Source organism: Panicum virgatum, chromosome 6N (assembly GCF_016808335.1).
Source record: "Panicum virgatum strain AP13 chromosome 6N, P.virgatum_v5, whole genome shotgun sequence".
NCBI lineage: Eukaryota > Viridiplantae > Streptophyta > Magnoliopsida > Poales > Poaceae > Panicum > Panicum virgatum.
Window position 1 is genome coordinate 44,198,573 of NC_053150.1, and position 9,164 is coordinate 44,207,736.

The window sequence follows — 9,164 nt, forward strand, 5'->3', positions numbered from 1 at the left end:
GGATCCAGCCCATGTAAATGCAAGAGAGTCGCTGATTAAATACTGAGTGCGTGCAAGGAGGAAGGATATCAAATAATTTGTATGAACTCTTACTCCTTTCTTAAGTAACATATCCTTCGGAAGCTAATTCTATGTTCTCCTCTGTTCTTCCTATATTCTTCAGATGTCAGATCCATCCTTCTTCTTCTTCCCCGACCCGCTACTTTTGATGTTAACAGATATGCTCAGGAGCTCACCTAGAGGGAGCTAGGGCGGCCGCCCTAGTAGGGGTGGGCATTCGGTCTATTCGGGTATTTCGGTTCGGTCTATTCGGGTTTTGCGAATTTCGGGTTTCAAAAAATGAGAACCGAAATTTTAAAGACAAAATTAGGAACCGAACCCGAATAGACCGAATATTTCGGTTCGGTCTATTCGGTCCACCGAATTAACCGAATAATAAACACACCCTCATCTTCCATCAAAATATATGCAATGAATAGTTAAATAGAAGTACGAGTAATAGCGATAAGTAACTATGAAAAAATAGCATAATGAAATAGACATACAAATATTAAGATGAGATAACAACTATTAGCTAATAAGTTCAAAAATCACATAAGATATCATGGCATACCAAGAGTTTGAATGAATTTCGGGTTATTCGGTCTATTCGGGTTTTGGAGGCTAGGAACCGAACCCTAACCTGTACCCCGAATTAAACCATAAGTGTGGACCGAACCCGAACCCGAGAACCCGAATAGACCGACATTTCGGTCTATTCGGTTCGGTTTGGTTTTTTCGGGTTTTAAATGCCCACCCCTACGCCCTAGTGGTGGCTCCACCTCTGCCTCCATCTATCATATACTATGAGGTAAGAGAATAATGCCGCCCTTGCGATGTACTCTCTCTATTTTTTTATTTAGAGCAAATTTCATATATGCCATTGATTAATTTTGACATGCTGTACGTATTAGGTTTGTCCTAAATCAAACTTGATTAATTTTAAATGAATTTATAGAGAAAAATAATAATATTTCCCATATCAACTCTTTTAATTGAATCTACTATGAAATGTATGTTGATAGTGCATATGTTGGATAGTATAGTTGTTGCTACGTTTTTTTATAGATTTGGTCAAAGTTGGCTAATTTTGATTTATGACAAACTTAATACGATATGTAAATAAAAATAGAGGGAGTATACCATGTCGAGGGATCTAAACCCAGATTTGACGCACCATTTGTCTTACCAGCAGCGTGGCTATTTAATTACTTAGTGGTAGGTTATTGTGATTTTCCAGGATCTACCAACTCGGTCTACTTAAGCATTCATTATGTGCGAATGTTTTCTAGATTCTACTCATTTTTAGTGTTTAGACTTTCCACGGGAAGGTGAGTTCACCGGTGGGTATTGAGGGGAAAAAATATAGTACTCAGCGGGAAACAACAATCTCGGAAAGTTCGACTGAAATGTTCAGAAACATCAACCAGCGACAGGATCTTTCTGAATCTTGAGCATGGCACCATTTTCAAATTTACATTTATTGACAACTTTGAACGGCAAAAACGCAAACTTATTCTTCAAACTACTGAACGAAAACCTAGTCCCATGTGTATCCTACTATCTCATCAGGTTGTCAACCCATTGCCATTGGGTCCGCGCTATTGTGACCTTGTGTCGTGTCATTTGCGTGAGACCACTCTGCACTTTGCAAAGAGAGGATCAGGTATTCAGTTCACCGGATCTTCGGAACGAAGAAGAGAGAGAGACCAAGCGCGCCATCCTCGCACATGCCTGCCTGCTCGCGTGGACCGATCAGTCTGGCAAGCCGCAAGGCGCGCAACTGCGGCGCACGCATGCACAATAATGCACGTACCTCGCCTGACACCACGCATGGCGATCACCGATTCTCGATAAGATCTCTTGCAGCAGTCCAGTTCAGAGAGCGAGCCATGATCGAGATCCCCTCTGCTGCGCACTCACCGGCCGCCGCCTTGCCGTTCCATGTGATAGATGCACCAGAGATCGCCAAGATTCCTGGCGAGGCTCGCAGTGTTCCTCGGAATATTCTGGGGTTCCTGACACCGTGGTGGTCGTCTCTGATCGTCCTGTAGCGCGCCGGCCGTCGCAACATTCAGTGGCTGTGGCTGGCCGGCGTCCGTCCGGCGATCGTGGCGATGGCGGCCATCACAATATTTAGTCCTTTATGTTCTTGTGTTGGTCAAATTTTGTTTGGCCACATCAAAATTGTGTGTGTAACGACTTTTCTCTTAATGAAAAACGTGCTCAGTCACAGTCGCGAAAAAAAACTCCGACCCGCGCCTGTCCCCGGAAAAGGAAGGGAGGGTAAAAGGTGCCCCGCCGCCCCTGGATTCTCCGTAACCGTTGGTGTGCTGCGGGCAACCCTAGCCCGCCATGATTGGGCGCACAAGCCAAGTGAAGGCCTCCATTATAGAGCTAGTGAACTACTAGTGGTGCTGCCTGCTGGTGCTGGCGGCGGGCAAGCGATGGTTGTGCATGTGCTTGTACTGGTCCTTATCTCACCAGGAGTTCACGAGCTTGCGTGTTGATCTCGTAGCTATTTTGGCATAAAGTTCATTTCAAAAATTTTGGCATAAAGCGACCTCTTTAGTAGTAGTTTAGAACCAAACAAAAAGAATTCCTTACAAATCTACAATATTATATGAGAAATTTTATTATGACATAAAAGGGTACCAAATTTACAACGCTAGAGTTGACGTAAAACTAGACCCTCGGAAAGGCCCGGTCTTGATATTTTAGTGCCCCAAGGCGAAACTCAATTAGAGGTCCCTTAATACAAATATTCATGTACATTTTTTAATACTACTATTGGATGCATATTTTCTAGACAACATGGTGGTGCTAAATTTGTAAAAAAATAGTAATTGAAACTAGCGCAAACTCAAAGGTTACTAGATGACTCAAGAAGGAAATTTCAACGAATATGTAATATATTGATCTATAATCAGCATTCATATGATCATGTTAATTGTTACGACGTCTGAACTAGGCAGCCTGAGCTGATCAGTGATACATGCAAAACATGGCTATGTATTGTTCATGATGTGTACTATACTTAGTACTCCCTCCGTTCTAAATTATAAGTCATTCCAAGAATCTTAGAGAGTCAAAGTTTATGAAGTTTGACTAAATTTATATAACAAGATAATAACATTTATGATACCAATTATGTACCATTAGATTTTTTATTAGCTATATTTTCATACCTATTTGATGTAAAAAATCTTTATGTTTCTCTCTATAATTTTGGTCAAACTTTAAGATGGTTTGACTCTCCAAGATTTTTGGAATGACTTATAATTTGAAACAGAGAGAGTATGTGTGTACTTGGGGAGAGGCCCATTCCAAGGGACCCCGCCGGCCGCACTGCTCGACCCCCTCACCGTCGTAAATTGTTGGTATAGACCAAAGTGGATTTTTATGTGTGGTTGTACCTGGTACCCTCTAGTAAACCGAAGAATTCTTTTTTGTTTCATAGATATCTGTATTGGGAAAAAGACCCTATGATTACAAATAATACCCAATGTTATCAACTTTTTACTGTTCTTGAGATGCAACTTCGATAAATGCAGTTAAAAGAATCTAACAAAAACAAATCTGGTTTCGGGTTTCCAAAGCACATGTTTTGAAAGTTATTAATAGTGAAATTTGAGGGGATCTTAGTTGAAGTGTGTATCTATGACGGAATAAATTAAAATTTGCTTCAACAATGAACTGCAGAAGGCAACACACAGGAGAAAAAAGGAATATATAAAAGGGAGGGGCCAAAGTGAAACGCTCCTTAAGTTTAGGAGCCAGCCGGCAAATAAAAAACATTAATAGACCTTTTTTTTCCAAACCATTCCACGGGCCTATTGACACCATTGACCGCAATTCCAGCCAGGTGTGACCGTGTAGATTCATCCAGACCCTGATTGGACCGCTCGTGGATCGGTTAGAGTTTTGGTATGGGCCTGAAAATAAAAGACTGGTGTTTTCTCTCTGCTGTCAGCAGCAATTCATCTCTATTTGCCATGGTTGTTCCTTCTACCGATCGATGTTCAAACCAACTTACAGAAAATCTGTGGTGAGTCTTTTGCCTTTTCGGATCAGAATCACTCTGCATTTGTCCAACGATTATGTGACCTTTCGCCCATTGCTAACCTTTACAGGAGCAGATAGATGCGGCACCAATCATTCTTAAAGTCTGTACCATAAGGCCACACTATGATTTGACAAACATTTTAAGCAGCAAACTGGATCGCACCAGCATGCTGATTGCTGATGGCTGACAATCTACCAAGACAAACGGATGAATCCAGAGTGCAAGCCACCTTTGGATCCTGATCATAACATTGTCGTCCTGAACTTTGAGGGCTACAGCCATGCTAAACACAGAGGAAAACAGTACACGGTGAACTGAGCAACACTGCATCAGACTAGCCTCAGAGGTTGACAGAGCTTTTTAGGTGCGAGATTTCAGCTGCCTCTCGACGATGTCAGCAAGGCAGACGCATGCAGGCAAAGGCAACGCAGCGAGCTGACAACTTTTTTGGGCACACGACTGACTGCCTGCCTGGGCGCTTCCATTTCTTCAGTGTTTTCTCTGATCAGCTGCGCTGTAGCCGCCATTGGCTCACCTTCTGCGGGCCTTCTGTGCTAGATGCATGCAACTTTCTTGTGCTGCTGAACCCTAAACCCGTCAGGTGAAAAGGCGTCTGGTGGGCCATGAATAATCTTTGGAGGGCTCGGTTATTTCTCAATGTTATTCTAAATGTTAAACGGTTAACAGTCGGTCACCCTTTGTTTAGGATTTAATCCGTTTAAACGGTGTTTAGACGGAGTTAAACGGCTTAAACGGTTTGGCATAATAATATTAAAATATACATATTTATGTACGTAAATGTCAAAATATGCTAGAAAGTCTACATATTTGTACCTATAAAAGTAAGCATTCTACCAAATAATCTTTTTGGAAGAAATCTAAATTTCACAACAGTTCGTATACTTACAATGCTAGTTAGTTCGATATTGATTGTGGTAGTTGTAATCCTCCTATTGACTAAATTATAAATTAAATGGTCATTTAGCTCATTTAATCATATTTAACTCGACTCTATTTAGACGTTTTAGATGGTTTTAACGGTTTAAACGGGTTTAAACGGATCGACTGTTTAGTTCACCGTTTAGAGCCTAAACAACACGGATGACCTCTGTTTACTATTTAAATGTTGTTTAAATGGGTTAAACGGCCGTTTAGGCTAACAGAGTTATTTCTGCATGGGTTGTGTTGGGCGACCTGTGAGATCGGTGATGGCCTGATGGGTGAGTAGCCATGTCCTTGCAGCTCTGATTGCTGCGTGGCTAATGATATCACTTCCTTCCTATCACTGTCTCATGCTACTGTGCTAGGAAGGGATGGGCTGAGCCGAGCTGCAAGCCTGCAACTGCAAGATGAACAATCGATGGATCGACGAAACATCAACGCTTCGGATGCCTTGTCGTGTAATGATGTGGATTTGAGGGCGATTCTTGCAAAATTGTTGCCAGAGGTTACTGTAGTTTTGGTCCGGTCCATTTGGAACTGTTTTCCCAACAAAAAAAACGGGTCAGTCTGCGCTAAAGCTGCTTTCGTGCTCCTGCAAAACAGTCATTGACAGACGCTGAATTCTGAATTTGCCAGCGTCTAAGGAAAACGTTAGCAACACAACAGAACACAATTCAACAGCCTCCAGCTGCGATCTGGTTTTTTCGATGTCCATTACGAACGTCTTTTTCCTACAGGCGAAAAACTACAAGCATGAATGGGATCCGTTTGTACTATCTGCAAAGGAAGAGAACAAAAGGCATCCATACTTGCTCAATAAATCCTAGCAGCAGTGAGGCCTCTGTCTCTACCGTTGTCACCTCCCTTTCCATGAACAGTTCCAGTTACCAAGTGAAGACACCCAACAAACCACAACGCAATCCTGTGATCTGTAAACAAGCCTAAAAAAGGCCACCGATAATTCAATTCGATGAGCATGAGACATCCTATCCTTTACAAAACAGTCCCTTTGTTCCCCCCAAATGAAGCCACACTAGCTACGGGTGCAATTCTAAGTTTCACAGTAGAAAAAAAACACAAGAGTTTCTTGCTTTTTTTTTTGCAAAGGTAAGCCATCATTTAGCTAGGGTGTTACAACCGGGAGTGATGATTATTATATCCTTTTCTTCTGAACTAATACTAGTAGTTTATACTGATCGGCAGCTTTCGTTCAAATGCCGCACGGCAGATTACTGACGATTCAGCAGTAGTATAACACAAGCGCTACGTGCTCATTAGGTGCAGCAAAGCGAGGTCACATGAGAACGGTTAGGAAATTTGAAACCACGCCCCCTCTGCCGTCCAATCAGCAGAGACCCACACGTTTGCAAAACCGTCATTAGCCACGACAAGCAGCATTCTTAGCAGGTACGGCCAGTGCTTTCCCTGCACTTTCTGAACAAGCTGAACCAGTAAAATACTTTTGACGCGGCCTTTCTCTTGGTCAGTAGCTGCTGGTCCCGGCCGGCAGTGGCACACTGCCACTAGCCATGAGCTGAAAGGAGGTTTCAGCTTTGGATTCCAGGGGTTTGGTTAGGGGTGTAAAAGTTTTCATGAAAACTTTTCGCCTTTTTGACCACTAATTAGATGTATTAGATGAAGTCTAATTATGAAATAATCTTCATAATTATAGTACTGTAGCATGTGATGTAGCTAATAAGGTCTTTGACCGCATGATTAGAGAATGATTTAGGGATTGGTTACTATAGCATTACTGTAGCCAATCATGATGAAACTTGGCTCATTAGATTCGTCTCGAAAAGTTACACCCATCAATAAAAAGGTTTCGCAAATAAACTTCGTTTAGTACTTCATGCGTGCATTCGTCTTTTTGTGTAAAGTTTTACCAAACACGTCCTGAATCTCTCTGATGCACTGTCAAGCCAGGCAGGCAGCCGACCTTTCAGCTGCAAAGCTTGGACGGCTCCCGGTTTGAATCTGCTCAAACGAGCAGCATCTGCGGAGGGCTCAGAAGAAGACGGCCAGAGTGCATCAGTTTAATCGGCAGTGCTGATATTGTTTAATCCGGTTGCAGTTGGACATGGATCCTCTGCCTCTTGACAGAGCAGAAGGATAGGGCTCAGGATTCAGTGCCATGAATCTGGTTTAAACCTAACGGCTACGAGTTTGTTTATATGTTCATCAATGTATTCTTGTACATCTGATGCTCCAGCTGCTGTAAAATACTAACTGTTACATTGAAGATCCTTACAGCATAAAGCATCCTCGGCCTACAACTAATCCTCACATGACAGAGTGTGAAAACAGTGCCACATTGGTCACGCATGCCTCCGAAGTTCCAAACGCGACGCCCTTGTCCAGCGTTGCAGCCTTGGACCATGTCGCATGGACACTGTCACTCTGTCTGCACGTAACGAAATTTTGTCGACAGGAAAAAAGAAAACCGGGGTTACTTGCTACCACCGCGACCGTCATGTGCTCCCCCCATGCGGTGCAGAAACTTATGTTAGCAGCCCAGTTTAATGCCTGAAAAAAAAAGAAAACAAAAATGAGCAACCAGAGATGAATTCAGCTCATGAAGGCACCGGTTTCCAAACGTACGGTGGCGTATCCTGATTCCTGACCCTTATCTTGCCCTGCATCTAGGGAGGAATCATGCTTTCTCATCACCTTTTCCTGTTCAGATTTTATCCAGCAGAAGCTAATCTCGGGTGGATCCTGACCAAAATTTCGCCCTCTGCAATGCAAAACCAGACGCTTTTCACCTGCCACTCTTGTTCCTGTCCGCTTGTTCTAATCTTGCACAGATGGCGACGGAGTAGGAGACGTGGACACGTGGTGCAGACTTCGCCACGGCTACCTTTCGCGTGAAGGGCGCCGGCCCCTGCGGTGGGATGGCCGGCGGCTCAACGGCGGCACGATCACCGCCGCGGGGCGCCCAAAAGTTTAGTTTCTCACGTGGCCGCGAGCCTGGCCGTGCAGCGGTGGCCGGCCGGCCGGCGACAGATGCGTCTTTACTTCACATGCGCCGATCTATGATCGAAAACGTGATGGCGTCCATGGATGGTGGGTCAAACTGTTTCGAGGGAACGAATATGTTTCCAATCTCCAACCGATTTTTGGAGCCTTTAGCTACTTTGTCCCCAACCTATCAATCCGTGCTCCCGCACGGGCTAATTAAAATTAATGATGTCAATAATTATAATTACGTATCTCACGCTCTTTTTCATTAATTAAATATTCTAATTCATACTCTAAAATATATATTTATCATTATTTAGTTACAAGAGATTTCATTTTGTATCCCACCTCCACATGTATTCAATATATATATTTAGTTGAACTATTTATTTGTAAATTGGTAGTCTTAACTCTCCATCATACATAAATACATAGTGACACATTGTGGGTAGTATTTTGATATAAACAATAATATTAGTAATTATAGGAATTGTAATTTAGATTTTTATATTGATACTTTAATATTTTATTATAATTATATAATTTAAATTCAGATTTATGAGTAATTTAACTTCTAATAATGATATAATTGGATTATTTATATGCAAATTTAGGGGGCTATTTGTATTATATTATAATGGCATAGGTGGATAATTTACATGAAGATTAGAGAGTTACTTTAGATTTTTTTTATAATGGCATATGTGGGTAATTTAGATACATATTTAGAGGTTACTTTAGTCTATTTTTATAATGGCAGAGGTGGATAAATTATAAGAAAAGATAACGGATCCAATGTATTATAATTAGAGTTATTAGATTGATGGCTTGATGTTTCTGATTTTTGTGAAAATTTATAGGATTTCTCTATTTTTTTAGAGTGTCCACCTATGATCTTAGGTGGCTTTCATGTGGAGCCTTCAATTAGTAATAGTAAGATTTGATCAAATTTGAAATATTTTGACTCTTCAAGAAAATTGAAATGACTTACAATTTGGAACGGAGGTTGCACATTTTACATGTGTCGACACTATTCGCCTCATCATACATAAATGTACGCATGGCAAACCAGATTGTCACGATTGGGTGATGATGCTCGTTTTGTCAGATCACAGAGTAATTTGAACCTCCAGGCACCTTAAGAATATCTTCCTAA